This window comes from Octodon degus, unplaced genomic scaffold, assembly GCF_000260255.1.
Source record: "Octodon degus isolate 3935 unplaced genomic scaffold, OctDeg1.0 scaffold00053, whole genome shotgun sequence".
NCBI lineage: Eukaryota > Metazoa > Chordata > Mammalia > Rodentia > Octodontidae > Octodon > Octodon degus.
Window position 1 is genome coordinate 7,760,876 of NW_004524629.1, and position 18,972 is coordinate 7,779,847.

At 34.1% G+C, this 18,972-nt stretch overlaps 1 protein-coding gene and 1 non-coding gene across 8 annotated transcripts in view; one reads left to right on the forward strand and one right to left on the reverse strand.

The window, feature by feature from the left end:
• Window positions 1–18,972, reverse strand: part of Zbtb20 (zinc finger and BTB domain containing 20) — a 1,008,106-nt gene that overhangs the window by 791,479 nt on the left and 197,655 nt on the right. The window lies entirely within an intron of this gene.
• Window positions 13,562–13,669, forward strand: LOC111817285. The gene has a single exon (XR_002821523.1). It is a non-coding gene; the product is annotated as a U6 spliceosomal RNA (small nuclear RNA).

Consider the following 18,972-nt stretch of genomic DNA (forward strand, 5'->3'; position numbering starts at 1 on the left):
CCAGGTCTATCACCATGCACTAAACTAAAATCAAAATGGATTAAAGAACTGAGCATTAAATCAGAAACACTAAATCTCCTAGAAGAGAAAGTAGGAGGATCTCTTGAAGACATAGGGGTAGTTTCATGAACAGAAACCAAATCACATGGGAAACACTTGAAAGAATTAACAACTGGGACCATCTCTTATTAAGACGTTTTTTCACATCAAAAGAAATTATCAAGAAAGTGAAAAGACAACCTACAAACTTCAAAAAAATCTTTAACTAATAAGCACTCAGACAAAGGTCTGCTCTCTAGAATTTATAAAGAACTAAAGAACATTAGAGCCCCTAAATTTAAAGACCCAATCCAGAAATGAGCATCTGAGATGAACACACATTTCTCAGAGAACGAAATTAAAGAAGCAAATAAATATATGAAAAAATGCTCCACATCACTAGCCATCCATGAAATGCAAATTAAAACAACGCTGAGATATCATCTCACTCCAGAAAGATTGGCTATCATAAAGAAATCAACCAACAACAAATGTTGGAGAGGCTGTGGGGAAAGGGGAACCCACTCCACTGTTGGTGGGAGTGTAGACTGGTGCAACCATTATGGAAATCAGTGTGGAGACTCCTTAGAAAACTAGGACTGGAAATTCCATTCAAGCTTGCTATCCCCCTACTGGGAATTTTCTCGGAGGAACTGAAAGCATCATATCATAGTGATATATATGGGCCTATGTTTATAGCAGCATGATTTGTAATAGCCAGAACTTGAAAACAACCAAAATGCCCATCACATGTGGAATGGTTGAAAAAGATGTACTTTTACATAATAGAGCACTACTCAGCTATAAAGAATGATAAACTTGAAGCCTTCATATTTAAGTGGATGCCCCTTGAAGATATATGTGAAATAAACCAGACCCACATCTGTAAATATCATATTATGTCCCTAATATAAGGACTTACAATTCCATATATGATTAGGTTTTTAAATTTCTTTGTAAAAATATGTAAATGCTTATTTCTACTTTTATATAATTATTTTTCCTTCATATTCTGTAAGGACTTAAATTTCAACATATCAATATCTGATGGAAAATACCTGTTCCAGGATATGCCAAAATGTTTGATATTTCAACAGATAGGGTAAACCGAACTGCATATATTGCAGGTTAATAATTAGCTTCTCTTCTGGAGGGTTAACAACCTAAGTTAGCAGATCAAAATTGGAGAAAAAGAAAGGCTACATGGTTAGTCAACATTTTGGCCCTAGCCTTTCAAGGTCAGTGAAGACTCAGGATATAGGAGAACCTGTATTGTAACAGCGTATAACTCAGTTGTGCTCCAAATTTTCTGATCAAGAAGATTATGAAGCCACAGAGAAATGGGTTAGATGATCTAAAGTGAGCCTGGGGAGAGTCACATGGAGAGAAAAAACATTTTCTAAAGCTTTCTCAGAGAGCAAATTGGTGAAGCAATGGCTGTGACTCATCCTCATGTCAGACACTGACAAAAGAATGTACAAAAGGTGGTACAGGGCTACAGGATAAATCCTGAGAGTACTTGGCTCTCCTTATCAGATGCAAATGTTATATTTCTGGGTATATAGGTCTTGCTATATCTTGGTCTTAACCATCCAGCAGAAAAGTATAAAAACAAGGTATATAAAGTAAATCCATATTAATACTATGAGTTGTAAAAGGCTCAAGTCAATAACTTCTGAGGATAACCCACTAATTATTATAGACTGCTAGACAGTGTTAGATTGTTTAGTTGAATTCAAACACTTATAGTATTTAGATGCCAATAGAATATTCACCTCTGACTGGACAAAAAAAATCAAATTAAAAAAAAAGATACAAAGGAAAGATCATTTTGTATTTATATATACAAAATAGGATAAATTTACAGATACTTTCGCTTAACTCAATGAGAAGAAAGAGGTGTACTAACAGTGTTTGGACAGGATATCCTGTCTGCTTCTTGAACTATGGATAACCACTAAGAAAATAACAATGTACAATGTATTGATTATTGAAACTGTCCTATTAATCAGCTTTGAAACTGTCTCATTCATATTTATTTCTCAATAAAAAAAATCATGTCAGTTAGTGACTAAAACCACTCAACACTGTAGTGTTAACTAAAATTATGAAAAAATATATTGTAATTATGAAAAAATTACATTGCTATAATGCTAATATTTAAAAATTATAAATGCAGTACTCTCAAATGAATGAGAAATGTTTTTCAGAGGGATAATGTTCCAGAGTAATATTCATGGAAAAGAAGAGTAGAGTTGTTCTCCCTTAAGCATTCTTTGTTCACATTATATTGCCTAAATAACTTGTTATAAAACACATCATGATACAGAATACACTAGTCTACTTAACAATTTGAGCAAAAGCCCAAATAAATTTTAGAAATACTTGAAACACAAATGAGTAATTGTTTATAGCTTTACAGAAATTATACCCATATTTTTTATTTATTTATTTTTTTGCAGAACCGGGGATTGAACTCAGGCCCTTGTGCTTGCCAGGCAAGTGCTTATTCTACTGAGCTATCTCCCCAGCCCCTATACCCATATTTTTAAAGTAGTAATCTCTAAATAATATTTTACTTTTAATTTTGTGATTTTAGAAAAGAAGTGTACAATAACACAAAAGGAGCAAAACTTTTATATGGAAGTAACTTCTTACTCTATGTTTTATTAAGTATATTTATTATATATCCAAATATAAGGAAATAATGAAATTTCTTAGAATATGCTTTATTAAATAGAAAATCACATATTTCAATTATTTTTATTTACATAAATATATACTTAGTCTAATAAAAACACTGTAAATATTGGTAAGATCAACAAAGTGTGCACATACGTGGATGTCTTTCTTAACTTAAATTTTCTGCCAGTTTCCTTTTCATACTCTCAGCATACATACATGTGAAAGCCACCTAAATGATTCATATTGTCCCACATAAAGCTACAATAAAAGGTCTTCAGAGCATTCAGGTTACTGTTATAGACTGGCCATTGTTAAGCACCTACTTTTGTTTCTGTGTTCAAGGAAAAGTTAAAAGCTTGGATTCATTTGTAAATGAATCTTTCTTACCCTAGTAATCATATTTAATCATTCAACTAACTAAAGTAAAATCAATATAATCTTAGTGTTAGGGCACAAATAATATAAAAGTATCCTCAGGTATGTAACATTCTTAATGTACTGACATGAATGAATATGCATAAATGCATTAATATGGGTATGTATTACAGCTGCCCATTATATTTGAATGCACATATATGTGCATAGAAATATATAACTATTGATGCAGTTACATTGCAGCATTTATTCTTGAAAGTCAAGTAGAAAATATTTAAACTTTTAATAACAAAATCTTACTGAAATAAAATGTCCTTTAAAAACTATAATTAGTGGCTGTTATGTCAAAATGGAATCAAAGGGTCAAACCTCATAATTCACAGTTTGTGAGGTCATGGCCCAAATTATAACTTTAGAAAACAGATTATCTGCAAGTAATTTGACAATTAAATCTAATATATACCACATACATATAAAATATTTCTGAAAGTAAAGAGAATATATTCTAAGTACACAGATGATGGAGGAAATGGCCTCTTTAGTGCATAAGGCTGAATTCCAGCGAGATGACATGGAATGCTTTTGAGAATGCAGGCTGGAAGCCTATACAGTGAACATACCCAAGAGGAAGCAGAATGGGAAGTCTGAAAATCAAAAATATTCCCACATATGCCCATTAAGAGAAGAAATGCATACTTTTTGTCACCTACTCTTTCTTTCCCACTATTACAAGCTAATTCAGATAAACACAGGATGATTACTATGCAATTTTTAAAGAAATATTTTCTGATAAAAAATAAAATTTTTATGGTCAATCTGAGATTTGAAAATATATACAGGAGTCATTTATTGAATTTTATGTATGCCAGATTATAAAACTATGTTCTTTATAACTTCTGGAAACAAATATTGCTTCTTTTACCTTCATCCCAAAATTACTTGCTACTTAACTTGAAAGAAATAGGTTGCTCCATGATTTTTAATCCAAAAATAATCCACTATTAAAAAAGCCAGCCACTAGAGATATGGTAATTTCTCCACTGTAGACCAAATTTTTCCTTAATCATGCAAGATGAGAAGCGTGGGAGCAAAATACATAAATTCTGGGTATTTATTGTATTTCCATGTTACAATATCCATTCTATAAGGAGAAAGGTCAATATATCTGTTAATATTTGTCCCCTAGAGATTCTGTAAAACAAAGCTGACAGTCAATAAAGATTTAGTGAAAAATGAAAACAGGGATGGAGAGAATGAAGGTAGAGGCATAAAGTTAGTCATGTACAACACTATTTTTGTGATTTTGGATGGGAAATTTTTACAAATCTGCACTCTATGAAATTAAATTACTGACAAAAATTCATATGCCTATTCTAGAAACAAAAAGATTTAAAAGTTTCCAAAAGTAAATATTTACAAGATAGTGTAGTTACAATGTGAAAAAGACGATAATTAGAATAGAAACAGTATTTATACAATGTACACATATAAGGACAGTTAAACCATAGAGAATGTGCTTCATAATTTCTACAAAATAAATTAATCTTAGAACAACCATTACAATGTTAATCACAAAACATTAAGCAAATGTATACTCAATCCTAGTCATGCACTATGGCAAGTGCTACATAAGCAAATGCTTTGTATCACAAGGTCTACAATCTCTTCCATGAGATGTACATATTTTTATTATAATTGTAGAAAGATAGATTTTTTTATTTTTTTAATTTTTGGTGGAACAGAGGACTGAACTCAGTTCCTTGCACTTGCCAGGGTAGCGATTATTCTATTAGGCCATCTCTCCAGCCCCAGTAGATTTTTTTTTTTTTTTTAGGAGAAAGAGCGTTATTCTCTTAACCAGCCAAAAGACTTTCACAGTAATTGATTTAATTTGCCTGCCAGTATGTGGTATTTCAAGAGACATTTCGTTTAATTTTTTAAATGTATTTTGATGTTAAAGGGTTTCGCCACACAACTCGGACTCATGGTGATCCTCCTGTTTTCAGCCTCTCTGGTACTGGGATTACAAGTGTGTGCCACCACGCCCAGACTCTGTGGCTGGCTCAGCCCGTCCTAGTGATGCAGCTGGCACAGCACGTGATGCTGGGAATAGAACCATGATCCCTGTATTTGCCTAGGCTTGCATAAGCAGGTGCTTTACTCTGCTGAGCTATCTCACTGGTCCTCAAGAGATGTTTCTGATACATGTGAACGTTCTTGGCATTTTACACACAGAGAAATATATGGTACCCAAATATCACTATAGATGATATTTGCACATGTAAAATGGGATCAAAGAAACATACTTGAAAAGCATTCATTTTCTTGTAAGTGAAGGCTTAACTCTGGTTCTAGTTAGACTGATAAATGTTTCTATGATTTTGTTGGTCCAGCCCACACATACTGGGCTCTTGACAGGTTCTGGGCTTACATCTGGCCCTTTCTTTTTTATTTTATTTTATTAATTTTTTTTTTTTTTTTTTTTTGAGGAACCAGTGCTTGAATTCAGGCCCTTGCGCTTGCCAAGGAAGTGCTTATTCCACAGAGCCATCTCCCTGGCCCCTCTTTCTTTTTTAATACTGACAAGTGATTTAGGAACATTTCATTAATCACTAGTAAATACAGAATTTCCACACAACTAAGGTCATCTCTGATTCTGAAAAATCACTGATTAGCTTTGGGTAGGAGTCAGAGAACATTACAAAGATATTTTGAATGCTACTACAATAAGTAATGTAACCCCCCCTCACCCAGCATGTCATTTCTTTCTTCATGAGAGGAGTAAAAACATCTTGTCACTACTAAAGGATACAAAACAATCTGGGATACTTTTGGAAATGGTGATAGGGAGAAAAACAGAATGTACCATTTTGGCAAGAAACATAAATTCCCATGCTTTTTCTTCTGTTGATCAATAATCAACATATTGATTGATCAATAAACATATTGATCATTGATCAATATGTTTCATGAGCATATTTTATTCAGTAAATAAATACATTTCCAAAAGAAACAAAGTAATAATTTCTATCTTCAACACACAGTCAATTGATATTTGAATAACTTAGGTAAGTTTAGAAGCCATAAAAATCTTTCCTTGTCAGAAAGGATTGCATTACTTGAACTCGTACAATAAAATATGGGTTTAAAAAAGAGTAAAGTTTCAAACCATGCTAAAAAATCATTATAAAGGAATATATAGTTTCTACAGATACATAGATAAATGAAACAAGCACATATATTTATGTTAAATACATTATAAAATATATTTATTTTTAGTTTTACTAGTGGATGAATCTAATTTTCTAAGGGCAAGAAACACTAAATACAATGAAATACAATTTCAAACCAAGATAGAAGAATAATTATGCTTACTCCATTGCTTATTGTTATCTTCAAACTGAATGCTCAAATTACAAGATATGGGCATGAAAAAAATTATCAAACAATATAAGCACAACCATTCAATTATCTAATACAAATTAGCAATATAGCTATCCGTACATTATATATATATATGTACAGATACATACACCTTTTCCAATCCTTTTCTCATTTCCCCTATCCTAGTTTCTCTTCACTTTTTGATGGTGAACACTTTCTTCATATATTTATTTTCTATCTCTATTGCTTCATCTGAGAAGTGTGTATTCATCTCAGATGCCCAGGCTTGGATCAGGTCTTTCAATTTGGGGAGTCTGATTATTCTTTCAGTTGTTTACATGTTTCAGATATAAATCCTTTGTCTGAAAGACAGTTGCCTAATTTTTCCCACTCCATGGATTTACTTTTCACTCTGTTAGTGATTTCTTTTGATGTGCAAAAGCTTTTTAATATGTTGAGATCCCGGGTGTTGATTCCTTACAGTATTTTCCATGCGGTTTGTTTTTTGTTCATCAATTCTCTGCCTACTTCTATGTCCTCAAGATTCCACCTATTTTCTCTTCCAGTAGATTCAGTGTTACTCTTAATATTTAGATCTTTGATGCATTTTGACTTCACTTTACTGTATGATAACAGACATGGATCTAGTTTTAGTCTTCGGCATGGAGGCAGTCAGTTTTTCCTGTGAACATGTTCAGAGGCTTGTGAAAGACAGGGTGTCTACATGTGTTTGTATTTGTGTCTGTATCTTTGTTCCACTAATATTTTTTTTTGCCAGTACCATGGATTTTATCAGTTACTTTGCAGTATAATTTCAAATCCAGGAAGGTGATGTCTCCCGTCTTTGCTTTTGTGGCCTAAAATGCTTTTGCTATTCTAGATATCTCATGGTTCCAGGTGGATTTAGGAATGTTCTGTCTAGTTCCATGAGGTATGATAATGGTATTTTGATAGGGATTGCATTAAATCTGTATTACAGTTTTTGAAGTACGGTCATTTTCACAATGTTTGTTTTTCCTATTAATGAGTAAGTGATATCGTTCCGTTTTCTGATATCCTTCTCAATTTTCTTTCAGCACAGTATGATTTTCAGTGTATAGATCTTTCACTTACTTCACTAGAGTGATTCTTAAGTATTTCATTAGTTTTGGATGCTACTGTAGATGATGTAATTTGTCTAATTTCTGAGGGCTTTTTGCTTGCTGTGCTATGGTTTGTGTGTAGTTGTCCCTCTAAAGCCTCATGAAGTCATAGGGTGAGAACTTTTAGAGTTTGAGATTAATTCATGATCAAGGTTGGGACTATACCCAGGCTGGGACAGACAGCTTGAATGCAAGTTAAGGGAGGTACACTTGTTCTCTGCAGCCATTGTTGTCACTACTCTTCCCATTTGGTCTTGCTGTTTTGCTGTTTTCCATAGTCATTTGCTGTCCTCTGCCATGTGCCATTCCGTCTTGGAGCCAGCTGAGTAGCAGTGAAACTGTCAGTAACTGTGAGCTAAATAAACCTTTCCTTCCTTCATTTTGCATGTCGGGTATTTGTCCCAATAAAAAGAGAAGAGTAACTGAGACAAAATTTGGTACCAGAGAGGTGGGATCACTGCTGTGGCAAAACCCGACCATGTGACTTACAAGCTTTTGGGAATGGTTTATGGGAAGAGATAGGAAAGGTTTTGAGATGTCGCTTACAAGTGAAGCACTGGAACAGCTTTGGCAGTTCTGTTTGGGAGATTCTGGTCTGAGCTCAGAAGACCCAAAGGCAAAAAGCCTGCCTGCAAAGACCAGAAGGAACAGGTTTCTGCTGAGAAGAAGGACTGCATTGGTTGTTAGATGCTGGATGATTGTGTTTTGGCTTGGCAGAAACTTGGTCTGCATTTTGCTGCAGTCCAGAGACTGTCTGAGACTAAGCTGAAACATGGTGGACTGATTAATCTGGCAAAAGATAGGTCAAAGCAGTTGAATATTGAGGCAGTAGCATGGCTGTTGTTGGGGGCTTTTAGCCAGATTTATGTTGAGAATCAAGAGTGAAGAGCCCAGACAAATGATTTAAAATGTTATTTTGGCCAGAAAGGAAGCTCCAATAAAGGTATAGAATGTAGAATGCAAAGATACAACTGAGAGGATCATCATTGCCAAGAAGGAACATGAGAATCTAAAGGATGGCCTGAGGGCATCACTGGAGGTGGAAGGTCTCTACCCTTTCTAGCCTCAGAATTGAAGGTGAGGGACTTTGCCTTGAGGGGAAAGCCTCAGAGCCCCATGTTCCAGAATGGCAGCACTGGCCTCACCAGGTTCCAGAATGGCACCAGCATAAAGAATTTATTCCTTAGAATTAGGGCAAGACTGCTCAGCGATTCAGATACTCGACCCACACAGTCAAGAGATAAGGAAGCCTAGCTACTGCCCCAGCTGGCAGCAGATCTTGGCACCATCCACATGGTGTTGGTATTAGGTGTATTAAGAAAGCATGAGTTCAGAAGTTAGGAAAGCCTGGGAGGTCAGGCAGTGTGCCCTGGGAGAGCAGTATGTAAACCTGTGAATGAGAAGGCAATTCTGTGAAAACCTCAGAAGCTAGAAAAAGTCAGGAATGTGGATCATCTCAGGGAAAATGCAAGGAGGAAGTAAAGCTGTCCTAAGAGGAACTATGGAAGCTACCACGAAAAGTGCCATAGGGGTGGAGCCATGGAAAGCCTTGAGCTGAGAATGCATAACAAATTGCTTCACATATTCCACATGGAATTATAAGACTTAATATTGGCCCTTCTGAATTTTGGACTTGCTTTGGTCCCAATGCTTAGTATCCTACTGTGTGTACCTTTGGAATGGTAATGTTTGTTTTGTGCCACTCAATTTTGGAAGTGTTTAACTTTTCTTTTGTATAGTGGCTCACAGCTAAGAGTTTGCCTTAGATTTTGGAGGAGACTAGGCTTGGACTCATCAGAAATGCTGAAACTGTTCTGACTTGGAAAAACTCTTAGAGATGGACTAAAATGTGCATGAGTTTTTGGGGTTTCAAGGCTGGAATGTTATGGTTTGTGTCTAGTTCTCCCCTCAAAGCCTCATGCAGTCATGGAACGGGGACTTATAGAGTATGAGATTAATTCATGATCAAGGCTGGGATTATGGGTCTTATTACTACTGGATAATTGGTGTGAGTATTACACAAAGCCTGGAGCAGAGAGCCTGAATGCAATTAACAGGAGACAGATTTGTTCTCTGCAGCCATTGTTGTCACTACTCTTTCCGTTTGCTCATGCTGTTTTTGCTTGTGCTGTTTTGCTGTCTTCAGCCACTATGAACTGCTGCCCTCTGCCATGGAGCCAGCCTAGTATGGACTGTGAGCTAAATAAACCTTCCCTTCCTTTATTTTGGGTGCTGGGTATTTGTCCAAGCAACAAGAAAAGAGTAACTGAAACAGTTTGTTGGTATACAAAAATAAAATAATTTCTCAGTATTGACTTTAGTATCCGCCATAGTCTTACATTTATTTTTTAATTCTAAAAGTCTTTTAGTGGAGTTTTTGGAGTCTTCTATGTAAAGTATCACATCATCTGTGAATAATGATAATTTTACTTCTTCCTTTCATATCCTTATTACTTTTAATTTTTTTCTCATCTTATTGATCTGTTTCCAGAACCATATTGAATAGGAGTGCTGACAGTGGGCATCCTTATCTCATTCCTGATTTTAGAGTGAAAGCTTTCAGTTTTAACCATTTAGTATGATGATAGCTGTTGGTTTGTCAACATGGCTTTTTTCAGATTGAGGTAAAGAGCATTTATTCTAACTTTCTTTAAGTTTTTTAGCATCAAGATTTACATAGATATTGGGAAATGGGAAGCAACTGTTCAAAAGGAAAGACAAACCAGGGACTGGGAAAGAAGAGAAGAAAGAAAAGAAAAGGAAAAATAAGTAAATATAAACACATGATAGTAAGATAGTTGTACTACTAACTTCTATTAGTTCAGTGAGAAAGACGTGCTTATATTGTTTGATCAATTTTTCATGTCTGTATCTTATAATCTGAGTAACTACTTGAAAATAATAAGCAATGCACTATCATTGTTACTCTCCTATCTTGTTTTGAAAATGTGTGTCATTGTTTTATTTTTTTCTCTTTGAAACAAAACAAAAAGAGTCAATTGTCCTCACTTGTAATATTAAACATTATAACACCAGGCAAAAGTCTTTTAGGTATTGTTTTGGATTTCCACCTTTTCCCTTGTTAATGGAAAGTCAGGAAAAAAGGAAACATTATCACATAGTACCTATTCGCATAACTACAATCTCTAATATTGTAGAACTATGAATTGTTAAGAACTGCTGTTAGTGATCCTTAATCCATTCTTGAAAATAACAGTAAATGGGTGTTTGGTTCATGTGCAGATATGAACTGAAAAAAATGATGAAGAACCACAAACAAGGGAGAAAAAGCAAATGTTTTAATATGTAGCTTAGAAACTATCAAGCTGAGTATGTCTTATTATCTATTGTATACCAAAAAAGAGTAATGAATAATTTTTCATAGAAATAAATGAACAAAACTATATAAAAAGACCTGTGTGTTAAAATGGAACTTCCCTTCTCAAGACTATTATCAGCTAAACTGGAACAGAGACAGCAACGTGGCAATGATTAACTAGCTGACAGAGATATTATTCATAGCAGGTATATAAATAGTTTTGATAGCAATGCTGGTGGACTCTACTCATCAAGCAAGTTTGCCAGTATAGACTGGATGCAAAAGACACAAAAATTATAAAATCTAGAGCCAGCTAAGGGAAGCTTCAATGTAATCCATCTCCAATTTTAAATATTTACGGAAATCTAGACAGAACCAGTTTTCCCTTAGGATTGGCACATATCATGTTTGCAGAATGTTGAGCAACATTTACCTATACTTAATCTTACTATGCAGATCAATAATCCTCAGATTCTTAACTAAAAATTCCCAACATGACATTACTTGGCAAAAATCTGTATTGATAGGGAGAACAATGGTATCATTACATGAAAAGATGGGCAGAGTGAGTTCATTTCACTGAGTACATTATATGTGTTTTTATCATGCATAATCAAAGAACAACAACAACAAAAAACACAACACAAAAGAGGTCATTGTGCTATTATTCAGTTGGCAGCTTTTTCATGTAATATGAAAATAAAAAAAAACCTGAGTCATAATCCTGCTCAGTACCATTTCATGTAACATTTAAATGAATAGTTAAGTATTTGTGTTAGAAAAATCCTCGTATTTATGAAGATGCAAAAATATGCAAGATACTTTTATCTTTCAAAATATATATTTCTCATTTTAGCCAATAGTTTATAAGAAAGAAAATGTATCACTTTATTTATATACAGTTTTCTTAATAAAGCATCAAAAGTATATTTGAAAAAGCAAATACCTATATTAAAATCTTTCTCTGTAAAGAATTTTCTCTCTCCTTTTCCTCTTTTTTCTTCTCCATCTTTCTGGTTCTATAAATTAATTACTTTACTAAGTAATTATAATTGTAATATCTAAAATATTCAACACCAAGTGAATTAGGTGACCACACATGCAATGAAAAACTATACATGCAATCAAAATTTATACATAGTATAAATTTTATACCACTGGATTTCTTAAAACACTCATATCCATATGCAGTAACCAGATCCTTAGAAAGGTAAATTTATTTCTGTAACAAGCTCAACATTTCCTTTAATTTGGCACAATAAAAATAAATATTGGCTGGCAAAAGAGACAAAAAATAGGAGTATATTTATATCTATAATACCCAGTAGTAAAACAACAGGCAAAATGTGCCAAATTGTACTGCCAAAATACAACTACATGTATGGATGTGAAAACCTAAGTAAAAAGAGAATTATGGTTACCTACCTTAAGAAACAGCTGATCAGGTATGAGGTTTATGAGTATATCTTTAGTACCTCAGTAACTTAAAATATTATAGAGTATTAATTTTTCATCAAGTTGTCATTTTCTCTGACATTTGGTTTTATTAATCAAGGCATTTATCATTAATTTGTAGAAAATATCATAATTAAGCCAAATAAAATAAAATCCTTAACAGGTTAAAAATAGAAAACAGGTGAAGTAGAACTTCGATGATACCCTGTTGACATACACAGCTTTTAGGCTGTATGGGAATCAAGTTTTTTCAGAGTTCGGTCCCTCAGTCTTGGGGCTGGCTGTTTTGTAAAAAATGTTATAAAGATTTGATTTAAAGCTCTCTGACAGTTTTGACATTCAGGTGAAAGTACTGCTGCTGCATTTGGAACAATTTGCATATCCCACTGCTAAATGCAATGTTTGAGGTGTGCACTGGTGTAAAGAAATTAAAAACAAGCTATCACACATGCTTAAGTGTATGTATTCACAAAACTGATGGCTGAATCGTATCCACCCTATCCCCCTCCAATGTAAACTATGATTTTTTCTTCTATAATAAATTATGCTACCATGTTATTCTTGCTAGAAAATCTAACCATGCATGTAAAAGAAAAGTAATTACACCTCCCTCTTGTCTAAGAAATCTACTTCAAGCTCTATGAGCTCATTATATACAATTTAACAACACAAGTCCATTGTCAATTTCTTGCTTAAAATTTTGGACTTCTGACTATCAGTTTCCATTAAATGTCATCTGAACAGTTTTGTTGTCCCCAATAAATACTTGTAGTAAGGTGTGAATGTATTTCTAAGGAGAAATGTGTACTTTCTTTCTTCCTTTGAGCAATTATGTCTACTTAAGGAAAAACAAGTTATATCATCAGAAGAATTCCAAGCTAAAAAATGGGTGAGGGAAATACAAAACACTCCTACACAGAAGAAGGGGTATAACACCATGTAATTAGGGTGAAATAGTCTGATATAACCAAAGATTTCCTTTCTTTTACTTATAACTGAAATTATTTTTGGCTTATACATATAAACATATTTAATATGTTCAAAGGTAATAAAAATGACCCATTATAGTAAATTCATGAAGCATTTTGAGAAGATTAGAACCTATTCAAGAAAACACTAGACTTTACGTTTAGCTTTCACACCCTGAAAGGGAAATTTTTTTGTTCGTTTCAGCAGCACATATACTAAAATTGGAACAATACAGAGAAGATTAGCATGGCCACTGAGCAACGATGACACACATACTAATAATGAAGCATTCCATATTTTTAAATTAATATTAAAAAGGGAAATTCTTAGTACTTCTTTTTATGAACCTAAAACAATACTTAAAATTATAAAACTATCAAGGAAACAATTGGCAGTTCCATCATTACTTTATGATTCAACATGAGGAATAGATAGCTGAGTTCGGACATTTCGACTAATATCAATAGTGTTTTGTTTTGTTTTGTTTTGTTTTTTCAGAAACAGTGATTAAACTCAGGCCCTTGTGCTTGCCAGGCAAGCATTTATTCTGCAGAGCTATCTCCCTAATCTCTAATATAAAGTTTTTTAAAAGAAATGCTAACACATTTGGATGTATATGTGGAGTACAATATATTCATACATATTTAACCTAAATCAGTAACATTTTTCAGAAAGAGGGATAGTAGCATATTATTAGAGGTTTCAAAATTTATATTAATAATGTTGACATTTATATTCTCATATTTTAACAAAGTTAATCCCAAATATATTTATATCATTTATTTACCTTTTTTTTTTTTTTTTTTTTTTTTTTTTTTTTTTTTTTTTTTTTTTTGGTGGAACCGGGGATTGAACTCAGGCCATTGCACTTGCCAGGGAAGTGCTTATTCCACTGAGCCATATCCCCAGGCCAATTTACATAATTTTATTCAAAAGATTCCTTAAAAAAGATCTACAATGTAAAATACACTGACATTTTGTATACAATGATAAGATACAGAACCTATTCTCAAAATATTAAGCAAAGTTAAGCTATTTGCATAAGAACAAATAATGAAAAAATATAAAATCATGGGTAGAAATAAGGAGGCAGAGGATAAGGTTCAACTTGAACTAACTTACGGCAACTAAGTCACTGATATTAGAACTCTGATTTTTATTTCATGTCTTAGCAGCAAAGATAATAGCAGGGTGCTATCCAATTGGAGGTAAAGACACCAAACAAATAGACAATCATTACCCAATTGTTTTCTAACTAATGAACTGCATGCTATAGAATGAACACTAAGACTAGGAGGTACTTATCACACAGCTTTGTGAGGTGCCTTGAAGACAACTTGATGAGGATGACTACAAAAAATATAAAAAGAACTGTGCTATTAGAAATTGAGTTTGATATATACGTCCTTGGAAATTGACATCTAAATGTAAACCTTATAGGAGGGCCCAGAAACCAGACAGAACAGTGACACAGTAGGATCCCAACTAAGGTGCAAGGGATGGACAGGTAGGACTAGTGGCAAAAAAAATTCAAAGCAACAGTGACAATACTAGCCAATAGGTGGTAAGTTTTAAGAATGATTCTTGTGATTGGGGATAAAGACAAGGGAATAGAAGCAGGTAGGCAGAACACTCTCTACTTTTTAAATTTTTTTCTGTTTTATTTACTTTTCCATTTGTGCTTTCTCTTTTCTTATTTTTTCCCTCTAAATGATAGGTGAAAACTCCAAGCAGAAAAAACCGGTCCCATCCACAAGACTGAGAGACCAAGTTCAGATAATCCATAGGTTATAACCACATTTTTTCTCTTTTGTCTTCTCTTATAAAGAAACCCAAAGTGTGCATAATCATTCTATGCTCCAGCTGTGTTTCTACTTTCTTTTCAGTTATCTTTGTTTTATCCACTATCCTTCTTAAATCTCCCCAACAAAGGGTAAAACTGCTCTACCAAGAGAAAACACCCTGAATACCAGATCCAAATTTATAATCAGTTTGGGTATATAATTTTAGAATTTGCTTCTACAGCTTGAGGTACAAAATTAATACCTTCCACAGTTTGTCAGCTTCTAAACTGTGCTGGATGCTATTTCTTCGCCAAATGTACTATTTTGAGAAGCCTAGGGTAATATTCTCACTACGGTCCAGCACACAATAATGGGACTGAGCCACACATATATCAACATCTCAATCTTAATTAAGATTGAGAGTAGGATCTTAGAACAGAAACAAGCTAATAAACTCTCACACACAGAAGACATAACTGAGGAACAGAATTTTCCTAGAGAGGATTTGATACTAGTCATACAGCTACCCAGTACAAAGAAAAAAAGAGAAAAAATAAAAATTCTTACATAGAAAATGACAATATTGGGGCCGGGGAGATAGATAGTTCAGTAGAATAAGTGCTTCCCTGGCAAGCACAAGGGTCTGATTTCAATCCCATTTCTGGAAAAAAAAAAAAAAAAAAAAAAAAAAAAGAAAGAAAGAAAGAAAGAAAGAAAGAAGGAAAGAAAGAAAGAAAATAAATAAATGACAATGTGCAGAAGGAAGATGAAATCATAGGCCACCAGCGCACCCAGAACAAGTCCAGGATACAATAACATAGAGGAAAAAGGAAAACAGACATCTGAAAGTTCTTAAATGACAGCAAGCAAACTAAAGAAATAATTCATTAGGCTACAGAGCTAATAACATCTCAAGTAAAAAGAAGTAATAAAAACATTTATAAAGGAATTCCTCAGTAAATTTAGAATAGTTAGATTAAAAAACTGATGATGTGATAGGAAGAGTATGCAAGCTTTAAGTTACGAATATATGAAATAAATAAATTACATGCATTCAAACAGATATCATAGAAATTAAAAATTTCATACAATATTGGAAAAACTGCTTGAAGGAAACTTAAGACTGCCAGACATTGAACAGAATCACAAATAGCAATTGTGAAAGGAAAGATCTCCAAAATATAAGAAGAAAAAAAATAACGAACTACGGAATAACAATTTAACAGCTGAAAGAAGATGCAAATAAAGACAATATAAGAGGTGTCAATGAACGAGCAAGAGTCAACAGAAATGACATAAAAGACTCTTTGCAGAAATAATAGCAGAAAAATTGTCAAACATGAGACCACAACATGACAGACAACTACATGAGGCATACAGAACTTCAGTTATCTATGACCAAAATAAATCTACACACAGAAATATAGAATCAAGATCCCAGAAATTCAGCACAAAGACAGATTATTAAAAGCTGTTAGCAAAATGTAACAGATTACCTATAAAAGAGAGAACATCACAATTAGAGCAGGCATCTCAAAATAAAACATAATATCAAGAAGAGCTTAGAGTGAAGTATTTTAAGTCCTAAAAGAAAACAAAAACAAAAAAACAAAAATCTTCTAACTCAAACTTATGTACCCTGCAAAATTATCTTTTAAAATTGCACAGAAATAAGATACTTCCATGACAAAGAATGAAGAAATTCATGGCAACCAAACTAATCTTATAAAGACTACTGAAAGATATTCTAGAAAGAGATAAAAATGAACACAATGACAAGAACAAGAATATAAGTCCACCCAGCAGGGCAAGCAATTTAACAATGGGAAAAGGCAGGGAGGCAACAGTAGAAAACATTATTACAAAGATAAGAAAAAGCATATCAGTTATTACCATCAATGTAAATGATCTCAATTCACCACTACAAAGAAACACTGGCAGAAAGAACCAAGAAACAAGATCTAGCCATATGGTAACATACAAGAAATACATTTAACTCAAAAAATAAAATCACAGCTTGAAAGTCAAAGGATGGAAAATAATCTTGCATGCAACAGTAACCCAGAAAGAAAAAAAAATGGGTAGCTATTTGGTTGTAGAGAATGTAATATGAGCCTCAAGACAGGAAAGATCAAAAGACATAAAGAAGGTCATTATATACTTGTTAGGGGAAAGTTTCAAGAAGTAGAGAAGACAAGCATACATACATATGCACCAATCATAGAAGCACCCAACTACACAAAATAAATATCAATAGACGTGAAAAATCAAATAAGCAATATCACAATTGTATTGGGGACTTTAAAACTGCACTGTTACCAAGAGATAGACCAACTAAACAAAGAAATAGCAGAACTAAACAAAACTTGTGAACAAATGAACTGAGTAGACATTTACAGTGTTCCACCCAGTATCATCAGAGTACACATTGTTCTCAGCTACCCATGGGATGTTTTCTAAAATAAATCATATACTATGCCAAAATACATACTCATGTAAATGCAAAAGAATTGTAATTATCACTTGGATACTCTCTGATCATAGTGCAATGAAATTAGAAGTTACTGACAAAAAAATTAAAACTTCTATAAATGTATGGAAATTAAATAATACAGTCCTGAACAATCAATGGGTCACAGGTGAAATTAAACAACAAGTTACGCATTATCTCAAAAAAAAAAAAAAAAAGGAGATACAAAATACTGGAATTTATGGTATATAGTGGAAGCAGCCCTAACAGGAAAATTTATCCTGATGATGTATGACATCAGATAAAAAGAAAAACCTAATACTGCATCTCAAGCTTCTATAAAAAGGAGAGCAAGACAGACCCAAAACCCATACAAGGCAGAAAATTATTAAGATTAGATCAGAATTTAACATGAGGTGCCTTGGGCCCTCCATATCCAACCAACAACAGGCCCTGCGAGTGTGGGGGAGAGCTTCTGCTTGGTCTTGTGCCTGCCTGCCTCATGAGAGGCGTTTTCCAGCATTCTCTACACCACCCCCGCCTGGCCAGACCCAGCACAGCCCTCCATCTAAGTAAAAACTTCCACTGCGCTCTTGGAAGTCCTACAGACACACCAAAACACAACACTGCTGAGTGTGTGGGAGAGCTAATGCTCTCTCTCGCCCCTGTTCCTCATACCCCTCCAGACACAGCCAGAACTAGCATACAAGCTTGGGTTAAAACCCTGCAGCTAAAGTCCCTGCAGTGAGACTGGGGTCAAAACCACACAGCTAATCCAGGAACAGAACATCTTACCAGAGGGGTACAGCAGGCCCATCTCCAAGGGCAACAACAGTAAGGAGCTGAGCACAGTAATCAAACCCAAGCCAGGCACAACTGCATGAACTAGAACATGGTATACCAGTATCTGAATTTCATTAAGTGATAAGGACATAATAGCACCAAAGCTCTACACCAAAGACTAGAGGTCAGTGCTATACGAAATGATAAAGACATGGAGCAAAATGCAATCTCAGTCCTCAAGCCAATCATAACAAGCACAGAGGACACAAGCTCAGCTGAAATAAATGAGTCAATAGAGTCGGAAGTAAATAACAGCAGAAAGATATACAGGAACTCAAAGCAGAATAAATTTCTGGAATAAAAAAAAGAAAACTCTGAATTTATAGAAGCTGAACTTAAGAATCAAATGCAGAAACATATGGAGAAAGCACAGTGCCAAACCAGAACAAATGCAGTGCACACCAGCTTAGCTAAAATATATGAATTAGTAGCGTCGGATGTAAATAAGCAACTGCAGAAAAGTTTAAAGGAACTTAAAGCAGAATTAGGGTCCGAAATGAAAAAAGA